At 52.3% G+C, this 12070-nt stretch overlaps 1 protein-coding gene across 1 annotated transcript in view; it reads left to right on the forward strand.

Annotated features, from left to right (window-relative positions):
* The first annotated feature begins 10501 nt into the window (after positions 1–10501).
* The window catches only part of LOC139242686 (uncharacterized), a 40645-nt gene continuing 39076 nt past the window's right edge, over positions 10502–12070 (forward strand). Inside the window, exon 1 of the mRNA XM_070870480.1 lies at positions 10502–10571. The gene's annotated coding sequence lies outside the window, so the exon portion shown is untranslated. The remainder of the gene's footprint in view (positions 10572–12070) is intronic.

Here is a 12070-nt window from a genome sequence, read left to right on the forward strand (position 1 = left end):
TTCCCAGCCTCCCATCGCTTGGTTTTATTCTCTGACCTTCATGAACCCTACTCACCGCCATCTTGTAACAACCTGGATGTGACCACACTCACCTCTCTTGACACAAGTCCCTCAATTACCAACCTCTTCCGTTCTATCCCAGCTCCTCCCCAGACTGTCAGGCGATATTCGTTTGAAGGGAAGGTGCCCAATTGGATGAATCGCTGAGGAGGGACAAGCCAGCAGCAACTTGCCAAGTGACTGCGTGATAGAGGGACCAAACGGCAAGGCTTGTGCCTGCTGCCTCTGCCCTTCAGCTGGGGCCCAATGGCAGCACATTCGCCTCTGAGTCGGCAGCTCGTGTGTCTCAACCACAGACTAGAGCCCTTGAATCCAGGTGTAAACCTGGTGTCAGGACTGAGGGAGCGCCGCACAGTCGGAGGGGCAGTACTGAGTGAGCGGCGCGCTGTTGGAGGGACAATACTGAGGGAGTGCCGCACTGTCGGAGGGGCAGTACTGAGTGAGCGGCGCACTGTCGGAGGGGCAATACTGAGGGAGGGCCGCACTGTTGGAGGGGCAGTACTGAGGATGCTATGCACTGTCGGAGGGGCAGTACTGAGGGAGTGTCGGAGGGGCAGTACTGAGGGAGGGCCGCACTGTTGGAGGGGCAGTACTGAGGATGCTATGCACTGTCGGAGGGGCAGTACAGAGGGAGCGCCGCACTGTCGGAGAGGCAGTTCTAAGGGAGTGCCGCACTGTCGGAGGGGCAGTACTGAGGGAGTGCCGCACTGTCGGAGGGGCAGTACTGAGGGAGCGCCGCACTGTCGGAGGGGCAGTACTGAGGGAGCGCCACACTGTCGGAATGGCATACTGAGGGAGCATCGCACTGTCGGAGGGGCAGTACTGAGGGAGCGTCACACTGGGACCCTTCATCTGAACTGGCAATAGTTCGAGGTGTAACTGATTTTTTAGGAATTGTTGGAAGCAGGGAAAGGGGAGGGGAGGGAAGGACAAAAGCGAAGGTCTGTGATAGGGTGGAAGGCAGGAGAGATTCGAGCGACAAAAGTGATGATGGGCCAAATTGAGATGGTAATGGCACAAGGCAGGAAACAAAAGATGCGTCTAGATGGGGTGTGAATGGTGAAGTCATTACCAGCTGTCATGGGAGACAGAGGAAAAAATTAAAAGTGGGAGGAAATGGAGCAAGATATGGGCAGAGATTACACTCTGAAATTGTTGAACTCGATGTTGAGTCCAGAAGTCTGTAATGTGTGAAAGAGGAGGTGCTGTTCCTCGAGCTTGCGTTGAGCTTCATTGGAACAGTGTAGGAGGCAGAGGGCGGAGAGGTCAGAGTAGGAGTGGAGCGGGGAATTAAAGTGACAGGCCACCGGAAGCTCGGGGTCATGGTTTCGGTCTGAGCGGGAGGTCACTGTGACCGGTTGTCACTCATTCCCAGCAGCTAGTGTTGTTTCTGTGGAGTCCCATCAGTGCGAACACCTGGGCCGGTAAATTTGGATTTGGATGTGGATCTGAGCATGGTGCCGGAGGATTGGAGGACTGCTCATGTGGTACCCTTGTTTAAGAAGGGTGAAAGGGATAGACTGTGTCATTATAGGCCTGTCAGCCTAACCTTGGTGGTGGGAAAATTATTGGAAAATATGCTGAAAGACAGGATAAATCTACATTTTGAGAGGCAAGGATTAATTAGGGACAGTCAGTACGGATTTGTTAAGGGAAGATCATGTTTGACGAACCTGATTGAATATTTTGAGGAGGTAACCAGGAGGGTCGATGAGGGTAGTGCGTACGATGTAGTGTATATGCATTTTAGCACAGCTTTTGGTAAGGTCCCACATGGGAGACTGGTCACAAAGGTTAGAGTTCCAGGGCCAAGTGGCAAATTAGATCCAAAGTTGGCTTAGAGGTATGAAGAAAAGTGTAATGGTTGATGGATGTTTTTGTGACTTCAATGATGTTTCCACTGGGCATCTGCAGGGCTCAGTACTGGATCTCTTGCTTTTTGTGGTATATATCAACGATTTCGATTTGAATATGGGGAGTGTGATTAAGAAGTTTGCAGACGACACTAAAATTGGCTGTGTGGTTGATAATGAAGAGGAAAGTCATGGGCTGCAGGAGGATATCAATCTACTGGTCAGGTGGGCAGAGCAGTGGCAAATGGAGTTTAATTCAGAGAAGTGTGAGGTGATGCACTTTGGGAGGGCTAATAAGGAAAGGGTTTACACATTAAGCGGTAGGCCACTTAATAGTGTAGATGAATAAAGGGACCTTAGAGTGCTTGTCCACAGGTCCCTAAAAGTAGCAGGCCAGGTGGATAAGGTGGTTAAGAAAGCATACGGAATGCTTGCCTTTATTGGCCGAGGTATAGAGTACAAGACCAGGGAGGTTATGCTTAAATTGTATAATACTCTGGTTAGGCCACAGCTGGAGTACTGCGTGCAGTTCTGGTCGCCGTATTACAGGAAGGACGTGATTGCACTGGAGAGGTTGCAGAGGAGAATTACTCAGATGCTGCCTGGAATGGAGGATCTTAGTTATGAGGACAGACTGGATAGGCTGGGTTTGTTCTCATTGGAATAGAGGAGGCCAAGAGGAGATATAGTGGATAGCAAGAGCTTGTTTTCATTGGTGGAGGGGGTCTATTACGAGAGGGAATAGTTTTATGGTGATTGGTAGAGGGTGCAGAGGAAATTTGAGGGGCAGCTTCTTCACGGAGAGGGTTGTGGGGGGGTTGAGAAGAGTGGTGGATGCAGAAACCCTCACCGCATTTAAAAGGTGCTTGGATGGGCACTTGAAGTGCTGTAACCGGTAATAGGGATTAGGCTGGATAACCTCTTGTTGGCTGGGGCAGATACGATGGTGAGCACTGCAGCGAATCAAATACGGCCAGGGTGATCGCCTGGATTAATTTCGATCGCCTGGATGGGTCGGAGAGCGATTTTCCCTGATTTTTCTTTTCCCCAGTTGGCCTGGGTTTTCATCTGGTTCTTGCCGCTCCCAGGAGATCACATAGCTCCGGTTGGGGTGAAGTCTAGAATGTTTCACTGTAAGAGGTGTCGCAGTTGTGTGGTGCGGACTGGTTGGGCTGGGTGCTCTTTGCCTTTCCGCCATTGTTTATAGGTCGATATGTAACCCTCAGGGCTGCTGACCGAGGGCCGTGCGGCTCTTTTCGGGCGGCGCGGACACCCTAGGCCGAAATGGCCTCCTTCTGCGTTGTAACTTTTTATGTTTCTATGTTTCTATCTCACTGACGGTGGTCCCCTCGAAGTGAATTTGCAGAATTGTTGCTCTAATCGCCGCCGATACCGGATATTCCTAATGCTTGCATATTTCCACTTGCTCCCCGGCCTTCCCCTTTAATACAGCTGGCCTTCGTTGTATTTTGCAGTCTGCGTTCTGGTACTTTGCCAAGGGCCTTTAAACATTTATTTACAGTGCACGAACTGCCTCCCCTTGATCCAATAATACTTGGGTGATGTTTGTCCAACATAACTCGCCCTTTACACAATTAGGTCCACTGCCCCCAATGTTGATCTCTCGGTTCAACCGGGGCCCTGTCTGCCCCCTCGGCTGGATGTAAAAGATTTCATGGCCACTATTTCGAAGAAGAGCAGGGGGGAGTTATCCCCGGTGTCCTGGGGCCAATATCTATCCCTCCATCAACATCACTAAAAGACAGAATATCTGGGTCATTATCACATTGCTGTTTGTGGGATCTTGCTGTGCACAAATTGGCTGCCGCGTTTCCCACAGTGCAACAGTGAGCGCACTCCAAAAGTACTGCATTGGCTGTGAAGCGCGTTGAGACGTCTGGTGGTGGTGACGGGCGCTATATAAATGCAAGTCTTTCTTTTATTTCTCATGTCATCCCATAATAAAGAAGTTAGAATTGCACACGTTGATGCTGATGTGGTTGATAACATCTTACTGCTCCCTCTTCCGCCCCGTTCCCCTTTCCTGCAACATTCCCAGCCTCCCATCGCTTGGTTTTATTCTCTGACCTTCATGAACCCTACTCACCGCCATCTTGTAACAACCTGGATGTGACCACACTCACCTCTCTTGACACAAGTCCCTCAATTACCAACCTCTTCCGTTCTATCCCAGCTCCTCCCCAGACTGTCAGGCGATATTCGTTTGAAGGGAAGGGGCCCAACTGGATGAATCGCTGAGCAGGGACAAGCCAGCAGCAACTTGCCAAGTGACTGCGTGATAGAGGGACCAAACGGCAAGGCTTGTGCCTGCTGCCTCTGCCCTTCAGCTGGGGCCCAATGGCAGCACATTCGCCTCTGAGTCGGCAGCTCGTGTGTCTGAACCACAGACTAGAGCCCTTGAATCCAGGTGTAAACCTGGTGTCAGGACTAAGGGAGCGCCGCACTGTCGGAGGGGCAGTACTGAGTGAGCGGCGCGCTGTCGGAGGGACAATACTGAGGGAGTGCCGCACTGTCGGAGGGGCAGTACTGAGTGAGCGGCGCACTGTCGGAGGGGCAGTACTGAGGGAGGGCCGCACTGTTGGAGGGGCAGTACTGAGGATGCTATGCACTGTCGGAGGGGCAGTACAGAGGGAGCGCCGCACTGTCGGAGGGGCAGTACTAAGGGAGTGCCGCACTGTCGGAGGGGCAGTACTGAGGGAGTGCCGCACTGTTGGAGGGGCAGTACTGAGGGAGCGCCGCACTGTCGGAGGGGCAGTACTGAGGGAGCGCCACACTGTCGGAATGGCATACTGAGGGAGCGTCGCACTGTCGGAGGGGCAGTACTGAGGGAGCGTCACACTGGGACCCTTCATCTGAACTGGCAATAGTTCGAGGTGTAACTGATTTTTTAGGAATTGTTGGAAGCAGGGAAAGGGGAGGGGAGGGAAGGACAAAAGTGAAGGTCTGTGATAGGGTGGAAGGCAGGAGAGATTCGAGTGACAAAAGTGATGATGGGCCAAATTGAGATGGTAATGGCACAGGACAGGAAACAAAAGATGCGTCTAGATGGGGTGTGAATGGTGAAGTCATGACCAGCTGTCATGGGAGACAGAGGAAAAAGTTAAAAGTGGGAGGAAATGGAGCAAGATATGGGCAGAGATTACACTCTGAAATTGTTGAACTCGATGTTGAGTCCAGAAGTCTGTAATGTGTGAAAGAGGAGGTGCTGTTCCTCGAGCTTGCGTTGAGCTTCATTGGAACAGTGTAGGAGGCAGAGGGCGGAGAGGTCAGAGTAGGAGTGGAGCGGGGAATTAAAGTGACAGGCCACCGGAAGCTCGGGGTCATGCTTTCGGTCTGAGCGGGAGGTCACTGTGACCGGTTGTCCCTCATTCCCAGCAGCTAGTGTTGTTTCTGTGGAGTCCCATCAGTGCGAACACCTGGGCCGGTAAATTTGGTTTTGGATGTGGATCTGAGCATGGTGCCGGAGGATTGGAGGACTGCTCATGTGGTACCCTTGTTTAAGAAGGGTGAAAGGGATAGACTGTGTCATTATAGGCCTGTCAGCCTAACCTCGGTGGTGGGAAAATTATTGGAAAATATGCTGAAAGACAGGATAAATCTACATTTTGAGAGGCAAGGATTAATTAGGGACAGTCAGTACGGATTTGTTAAGGGAAGATCATGTTTGACGAACCTGATTGAATTTTTTGAGGAGGTAACCAGGAGGGTCGATGAGGGTAGTGCGTACGATGTAGTGTATATGCATTTTAGCACAGCTTTTGGTAAGGTCCCACATGGGAGACTGGTCACAAAGGTTAGAGTTCCAGGGCCAAGTGGCAAATTAGATCCAAAGTTGGCTTAGAGGTATGAAGAAAAGTGTAATGGTTGATGGATGTTTTTGTGACTTCAATGATGTTTCCACTGGGCATCTGCAGGGCTCAGTACTGGATCTCTTGCTTTTTGTGGTATATATCAACGATTTCGATTTGAATATGGGGAGTGTGATTAAGAAGTTTGCAGACGACACTAAAATTGGCTGTGTGGTTGATAATGAAGAGGAAAGTCATGGGCTGCAGGAGGCTTTCAATCTACTGGTCAGGTGGGCAGAGCAGTGGCAAATGGAGTTTAATTCAGAGAAGTGTGAGGTGATGCACTTTGGGAGGGCTAATAAGGAAAGGGTTTACACATTAAGCGGTAGGCCACTTAATAGTTTAGATGAATAAAGGGACCTTAGAGTGCTTGTCCACAGGTCCCTAAAAGTAACAGGCCAGGTGGATAAGGTGGTTAAGAAAGCATACGGAATGCTTGCCTTTATTGGCCGAGGTATAGAGTACAAGACCAGGGAGGTTATGCTTAAATTGTATAATACTCTGGTTAGGCCACAGCTGGAGTACTGCGTGCAGTTCTGGTCACCGTATTACAGGAAGGACGTGATTGCACTGGAGAGGTTGCAGAGGAGAATTACTCAGATGCTGCCTGGAATGGAGGATCTTAGTTATGAGGACAGACTGGATTGGCTGGGTTTGTTCTCATTGGAATAGAGGAGGCCAAGAGGAGATATAGTGGATAGCAAGAGCTTGTTTTCATTGGTGGAGGGGGTCTATTACGAGAGGGAATAGTTTTATGGTGATTGGTAGAGGGTGCAGAGGAAATTTGAGGGGCAGCTTCTTCACGGAGAGGGTTGTGGGGGGGGTTGAGAAGAGTGGTGGATGCAGAAACCCTCACCGCATTTAAAAGGTGCTTGGATGGGCACTTGAAGTGCTGTAACCGGTAATAGGGATTAGGCTGGATAACCTCTTGTTGGCTGGGGCAGATACGATGGTGAGCACTGCAGCGAATCAAATACGGCCAGGGTGATCGCCTGGATTAATTTCGATCGCCTGGATGGGTCGGAGAGCGATTTTCCCTGATTTTTCTTTTCCCCAGTTGGCCTGGGTTTTCATCTGGTTCTTGCCGCTCCCAGGAGATCACATGGCTCCGGTTGGGGTGAAGTGTAGAATGTTTCACTGTAAGAGGTGTCGCAGTTGTGTGGTGCGGACTGGTTGGGCTGGGTGCTCTTTGCCTTTCCGCCATTGTTCATAGGTCGATATGTAACCCTCAGGGCTGCTGACCGAGGGCCGTGCGGCTCTTTTCAGGCGGCGCGGACACGCTGGGCCGAAATGGCCTCCTTCTGCGTTGTAACTTTTTATGTTTCTATGTTTCTATCTCACTGACGGTGGTCCCCTCGAAGTGAATTTGCAGAATTGTTGCTCTAATCGCCGCCGATACCGGATATTCCTAATGCTTGCATGTTTCCACTTGCTCCTCGGCCTTCCCCTTTAATGCAGCTGGCCTTCGTTGTATTTTGCAGTCTGCGTTCTTGTACTTTGCCAAGGGCGTTTAAACATTTATTTACACTGCCTCCCCTTGATCCAATCAGTCGCCGGGTAAATAATACTTGGGTGATGTTTGTCCAACATAACTCGCCCTTTACACAATTAGGTCCACTGCCCCCAATGTTGATCTCTTGGTTCAACCGGAGCCCTGTCTGCCCCCTCGGCTGGATGTAAAAGATTTCATGGCCACTATTTCGAAGAAGAGCAGCGGTAGTTATCCCCGGTGTCATGGGGCCAATATCTATCCCTCCATCAACATCACTAAAAGACAGAATATCTGGGTCATTATCACATTGCTGTTTGTGGGATCTTGCTGTGCACAAATTGGCTGCCGCGTTTCCCACAGTGCAACAGTGAGCGCACTCCAAAAGTACTGCATTGGCTGTGAAGCGCGTTGAGACGTCTGGTGGTGGTGACGGGCGCTATATAAATGCAAGTCTTTCTTTTATTTCTCATGTCATCCCATAATAAAGAAGTTAGAATTGCACGCGTTGATGCTGATGTGGTTGATGACATCTTACTGCTCCCTCTTTCGCCCTGTATCCCCTTTCCTGCAACATTCCCAGCCTCCCATCGCTTGGTTTTATTCTCTGGCCTCCATGAACCCTCCTCACCGCCATCTTGTAACAACCTGGATGTGACCACACTCACCTCTCTTGACACAAGTCCCTCAATTACCAACCTCTTCCGTTCTATCCCAGCTCCTCCCCAGACTGTCAGGCGATATTCGTTTGAAGGGAAGGGGCCCAACTGGATGAATCGCTGAGCAGGGACAAGCCAGCAGCAACTTGCCAAGTGACTGTGTGATAGAGGGACCAAACGGCAAGGCTTGTGCCTGCTGCCTCTGCCCTTCAGCTGCGGCCCAATAGTAGCACATTCGCTTCTGAGTCGGCAGCTCGTGTGTCTGAACCACAGGCGAGAGCCCTTGAATCCAGGTGTAAACCTGGTGTCAGGACTGAGGGAGCGCCGCACAGTCGGAGGGACAGTACTGAGGGAGTGCCGCGCTGTCGGAGGAGCAGTACTGAGGGAGCGCCGCACTATCGGAGGGGCAATACTGAGGGAGCACCGCACTGTCGGAGGGGCAGTACTGAGGGAGTGCCTCACTGTCGGAGGGGCAGTACAGAGGAAGCGCCACACTGTCGGAGGGGCAGTACTGAGGAAGCGCCGCACAGTTGGAGGGGCAGTACTGAGGCAGTGCCGCACTGTCGGAGGGGCAGTACTGAGGAAGCGCCGCACTGTCGGAGGGGCAGTACTGAGGAAGCGCCGCACTGTCGGAGGAGCAGTACTGAGGGAGCACCGCATTGTCGGAGGAGCAGTACTGAGGAAGCTCCGCACTGTCGTAGGGGCAGTACTGAGGGAGCACCGCACTGTCGGAGGAGCAGTACTGAGGAAGCGCCGCACTGTCGGAGGGGCAGTACTGAGGGAGTGCCGCACTGTCGGAGGGGCAGTACTGAGGGAGTGCCGCACTGTCGGTGGGGCAGTACCGGGGGAGCACAGCACTGTCAGAGGGGCAGTACTGAGGGAGTGCCGCACTGTCGGAGGGGCAGTACTGAGGGAGCACCGCACTGTCGGAGGGGCAGTACTGAGGGAGTGCTGCACTGTCGGAGGTGCAGTACTGAGGGAGTGCTGCAATGTCGGAGGGGCAGTACTGAGGGAGCACCGCACTGTCGGAGAGGCAGTACTGAGGGAGCGCTGCACTGCCGGAGTGGCAGTACTGAGGGAGCACCGCACTGTCGGAGGGGCAGTACTGAGGGAGTGCCGCACTGTCGGAGGGGCAGTACTGAGGGAGCACCGCACTGTCGGAGGGGCAGTACTGAGGGAGCGCCGCACTGTCGGAGGGGCAGTACTGAGGGAGCGCCGCACTGTCAGAGGGGCAGTACTGAGGGAGTGCCGCACTGTCGGAGGGGCAGTACTGAGGGAGTGCCGTACTGTCGGAGGGGCAGTACTGAGGGAGTGCCGCACTGTCGGAGGGGCAGTACTGAGGGAGTGCCGTACTGTCGGAGGGGTAGTACTGAGGGAGTGCCGCACTGTCGGAGGGGCAGTATTGAGGTAGTGCCGCACTGTCGGAGGGGCAGTACTGAGGGAGTGCCGCACTGTCGGAGGGGCAGTACTGGGGGAGTGACGCACTGTCGGAGGGGCAGTACTGAGGGAGTGCCGTACTGTCGGAGGGGCAGTACTGAGGGAGTGCTGCACTGTCGGAGGGACAGTACTGAGGGAGTGCCGCACAGTCGGAGGGGCAGTACTGAGGGAGTGCTGCACTGTCGGAGGGTCAGTACTGAGGGAGTGCCACACTGTCGGAGGGGCAGTACCGAGGTCTAACTAAATTAAATGGATCTGCTGCCCTTACACGTTCTCCAATCACTATTCGCCCTTTTCCTTTTACGCCTCCTCTTCTTCCCTGACACCTCGCCTTATCCCTTGACTCCTCCCCTTCAACCGTCACTCCTCCCCTTCCCCCTCACCTCTTCCCTCCCTCCCTCACCCCGCCCCCTTCACTCCTTCCCTCAATCGTCACCTTCCACCCTCTCCCTTACTCTTCTCTCCTCTCTCCACCTCCCCTCACTAATCCCCTTCCCCCTCAGTCCTCACTCTCTCCCCTCACTCCTGCGCTTCTCTCCCTCTCCTCGCTCATCCCCTTTCGCCCCTCAGTCCTCACTCTCTCCCCTCACTCCCCCTCCACTCACTAATGCTCCTTCGCCCCTCAGTCCCCACCCTCTCCCCTCCCTCTTCCCTTTTTCCCCTCACTCCAACACGCCTCCCCAGTGCCCCACCATTGACTGCCATGCCTTCAGCCATTTCAGACTTAAGCTTTTATTTCGCTGAAGAAGCCTCTGTCTCTCTCTCTCTTCCTCTCTCTCCTCCTTTTCGACGCTCATTAAAGCCTTCCTCTTTGGCCAAGCTGTTGGTCACCTGGCCCAATACCTCCTTGTGTGGATTGGTGTGCGATTTATGCTCCTTGGGCCGTCTTGCTCTGTTACAGGTGCTGTATAATATCACGTTGTTGTTCAGTCATGAAAGAATAATCTGCACTTGAAGCCTTGGCTGATTTCCATCTCTCAGCCATTTCACAATAGACCTTATATGTAGGGCTCAGTATCGATCCCGATAGGCTTTCAAAATGTCAAAACATTACCAGTAATTCTGAAGATTTCCCGAATCCCATATGCAAGTCATGTCCATGGACAGTAGCCAAAACACACGGACTGCTGTTAAATACCTGGGCAAGCGCTCTTCGCTCAGACGCACTCACACACACCCGAAGCAAAGGAGGCGAAGAATTCAGGTACAAGATAGACTGTTCCTGGCTTTATAAATTCTCTGAATCACTCTAGGCTCTATGTTTCAGTTTACAGTCCCAGGTTGTCTCCATCATTCTGCATCTCCAAGTGCGTTTGTGGCCTTCTCCTGCTATCTCTCTCTCTCGCCTACTGTGTGTCCATGTCTCTCCCTGTCTCTGTCACACCCTCTCTCAATCTGCCTGACCCTATCTATGACACTCTCTCTATCGAACTCACACTCCCCTTCTCTCTTTGTCTCCCTCTCCCTTTGTCCCTGGTTCTGGCTCTCGGTCCCTCTCGTTCTCTCACTGACTTAGCAGTCAGTCACACCCCGACTCTCTGAATCTCTGACTCTCTCTCTCTCTCTCTGATTGGGTTATGTGTTAGACTCTCTCTCTCTCTCTGACTGGGTTATGTGTCAGACTCTCCCTCTCTCTCTCTCTCTCTCTCTCACTGACTGGGTTATGTGTCAGACACTCTCTCTCTCTCTCTCTCTCTCACTCTCACTGACTGGGTTATGTGTCAGACAGTCTCTCTCTCTCTCTCTCTCTCACTGACTGGGTTATGTGTCAGACTCTCTCTCTCCCTCTATCTCTCTCACTCTCACTCTCTTGCTGACTGGGTTATGTGTCAGACACTCTCTCTCTCTCAGTGACTGGGTTAAGTGTCCGAATCTCTGTCTCTCTCTCGCTCTCTGACTGGGTTATGTGTCAGACGCTCTCTCTCTCTCTCTCTCTCTCACTCTCACTCTCTTGCTGACTGGGTTATGTGTCAGACACTCTCTCTCTCTCACTGACTGGGTTATGTGCCAAACTCTCTCTCTCTCTCTCTTTCTCTCTCTGTCATGCTCTCACTCTTTCTCTCCATCTCTCTCTCTCTCTCTCTCTCTCTCTCACTGACTGGGTTATGTGTCAGAAACTCTCTCTCTCTCTCTCTCTCTCTCTCTCTCTCTCTCTCTCTCTCTCACTGACTATGTTATGTGTCAGACACTCTCTCTCTCTCTCTCTCACTGACTGGGTTTTGTGTCAGACGAACTCTCTCTCTCTCTCTCTGACTGGGTTATGTGTCAGACTCTCTCTCTCTCTCTCTCTCTCTCACTCACTGACTGTGTTATGTGTCAGAAACTCTCTGTCTCTCTCTCTCACTGACTCTCTCTCTCTCTCTCTCTCTCTCTCTCTCTCTGTCTCTGTCTCTGTCTCTATCTCTCTCTCTCCCCTTCTCTCTCTCTCTCTCTCCCCCTCTCTGTATCTCTCTCTCTCTCGCTCGCTCTCTCTCTTTCTCTCTCACTGACTGGGTTATGTGTCAGATGCTCTCTCGCTCTCTCGCTCTCTCTCTCTCTCACTGACTGGGATAAGTGCCAGATGCTCTCTCTCTCTCTCTCCCTCCCTCTCTCACCGACTGGATTATGTGTCAGACACACGCAAACTCTCCCTCTCTCTCTCTCGCTCTCTCTACTGACTGGGTTATGTGCCAGACTCTCTCTCTCTCTCTTTCTCTCACTGAC

The sequence above is a fragment of the Pristiophorus japonicus genome, unplaced genomic scaffold, assembly GCF_044704955.1.
Source record: "Pristiophorus japonicus isolate sPriJap1 unplaced genomic scaffold, sPriJap1.hap1 HAP1_SCAFFOLD_144, whole genome shotgun sequence".
Classification (NCBI taxonomy): Eukaryota; Metazoa; Chordata; class Chondrichthyes; family Pristiophoridae; genus Pristiophorus; species Pristiophorus japonicus.